This window comes from Orycteropus afer, unplaced genomic scaffold, assembly GCF_000298275.1.
Source record: "Orycteropus afer afer isolate SDZICR_OR568_19922 unplaced genomic scaffold, OryAfe1.0 scaffold00420, whole genome shotgun sequence".
Classification (NCBI taxonomy): domain Eukaryota; kingdom Metazoa; phylum Chordata; class Mammalia; order Tubulidentata; family Orycteropodidae; genus Orycteropus; species Orycteropus afer.
In genome coordinates, this window is record NW_006922007.1 from 459,552 (window position 1) to 462,074 (window position 2,523).

Here is a 2,523-nt window from a genome sequence, read left to right on the forward strand (position 1 = left end):
ACGGCTCAGATTGCCTCCCTTCTTGCTGTTTCCCTTCCTAGTCATTGGCCACCAGCATAGTTGTCCCTGCAGCCCTTGGTGACCTGGGCTGATCTTTTGGTCAATTCTCAGGTCCCAACACCACTTGGAAATATTCAGGCCATTGGTCCTGTGAGAGTAGCTGACCGTCTACTGCTCTGACCATCTCCATACTCACAGTTTTTGTTCAGCTTTTTCCACTAGTTGTTGCCTAATGCACTTCAGTATCCTTCCTTTCAAAGCTCAGGACTCCAGGATTATCTTCTGTATCTCTGTCAATTGGTTTCTCTTTTATTTGTTGAAGAGGGTCTGTGGAGCTTGTCTGCCTGTTCCACCATCTTACTGGAAGTCTAGCAATGATTACTTTTTGAAGACATGAAACACACACGTAGTAAAACACTCCAAAAGTCCGAAAGGGTACAACTGAGAAGTAAGCACTCCACCCCATTCCCCACTTGCCTAGTTCTCCTCCACCCCACTGCTCCCAAGAGGCAATTTCTTTTCCTTGTTGTGACTCAGAACACTCAGTTTGAGAACCACCATTGGGTAGACCAAGATGGACAGGTCTCCACCCTCTAGAAAACTCACTGCCGGAATATTCCTTAGAAGCAAGTATGGCAAGACTTCTTAGTCTTCCGTTACTTTGGACATATCATCAAGAGGGACCAATCACTGGAGAAACATATCAAGCTTGGTAAAGAAGAGGGTCAGGGAAAAAGAGGGAGACCCTCAATGGGATGGATAGACATAGTGGCTGCAAAAATGGACTCAAAACATAGGAACAATTGTGAGAATGGTGTAGGACCAAGCAATGTTTTGTTTCATTCCTGCTCATAGTGACCCTCATTGGGTTTCTAAGGCTTTATGGAAGTAGACTTTTTTTTTTTTTTTATGGAAGTAGACTGCCTCATCTTCCTCCTGTGGAGCAGCTGGTGGGTTTGAACCACTGACCTTCTGGTTAGCAGCCAAATGTCTGGTTAGCAGCAATATGTCTTACCCACTATACTGCCAGAGCTCCTTCTGCAAAACTGCATGTAAGGCTATCATTCAGAGGCAAGTGCCCCAGAAAGCGGTTCCAGGGTCATCATGGTAGCACGATGGTAGAGTGCTCAGTGGCATGTCTGCACCTTCTATTTCTAGGACCTTCCAGTCTGCTCTGTTCCTGGCCATTACTTCATGTGGAAGGCTCATCCCAGCACAGGCTATTTTGGCACAGGCAATTAACAGGAATGAATGGGTGGGTAAGCGGGTGGAAGTCTGCACAGAGGTCAAAAGCTGGGAAGGTCTTGGGAAAAGCCAATATTCAACCTCTCAACTTGTACTTCCAATTATTTGTAGTAACCATCAACCTTCTGCTTTGTGATAGTTGTTTTGTTGTTAGGTGCTGTTAAGTTGGCTCTGATTTATAGCAACAGAATGAAAAGTTGCCTGGTCCAACACCATTCTCACAATTGTTGCTGTGTTTGAGTCCATCGTTGCAGCCACTATGTCAATCCATCTCAATGATGGTCTCCCTCTTTTTACCTGACCCTCCACCAACCATGATATGCTTCCTCAGCGATTTGGTCCCTCTTGATGATGCGTCCAAAGTAAAGGAAGACTGAGAAGCCTTGCCATACTCACTTCTAAGGAGTATTCTGGCTGTACTTCCTCCAAGACTGAGTTGTCCATTCTGACAGTACATGGTATATTCAATGTTCTTCACCAGCTTCACAGTTTGAATGTGCCAGTTCTTCAGTCTTCCTTGTCATTGTCCCCTTTATGACAGGTTCTTTAAAATCAGCTACGTGAGTCCTTCAAGAGTCCTCAATTCCTTTGGAAATACCATGAAAACTATGGACCTTCTCCCCAGAAAAATGCACAGACACGATGAAACCCCACGGAATACTAATGGGGCAGCACTGACCTCCAGTCCCCAGCGGGGATACCAGGAAGTCCAGGCTCAGGACCTCGCTTTCCATGCAGGGTTTTACAAAACTTTACCATACCGATTTAGAGACCTTGAATTATGTCGCCGCTTGCAGCTAAGCGTCCTGAAATAACCAGAGGTCAGCTGGCCCAGGAGGCCACGGCAGCTTCAAGCCACCGCGTTCGGTGCCCGCGGGACGGACCTACAGACGGGTTATGGCTGTTACGGGGAGGGTCCCTGTGTTTTGGGGGCATTTCTTGGTTTTGTGCGCTACACCTGTCTTCTCTTCCTTCTCTCCACCCCCGGTGGGAAGGGCGCAGGGCCCAGCGGGCAGAGCTGCGCTGGGAGCCGGCGGGCTCCGCATTCATCATTGTTCACACAGCGCCTGGCACGGGTTGGGTCGCAGACAGGGATGCTGGCCTGAAACGCGCTGTCCCTTCTCGTCACCAGCTCGCCACGCTCGCGGCCCACAGGTGTTTCCAGGGTGTCTTGGAAAGACCAAGACCCTGAGCCGGGCATTGGCGGCACAAGGGAGGGCAGGTGTCTGAGTCGGGCCTCCTGCGCGCCAGGGGCTGGCAGAACCTAATGAGGGATAA

The 2,523-nt window shown here is 49.0% G+C and overlaps 1 protein-coding gene across 1 annotated transcript in view; it reads left to right on the plus strand.

The window, feature by feature from the left end:
* Positions 1-2,523, plus strand: part of OSBP2 (oxysterol binding protein 2) — a 343,782-nt gene that overhangs the window by 39,168 nt on the left and 302,091 nt on the right.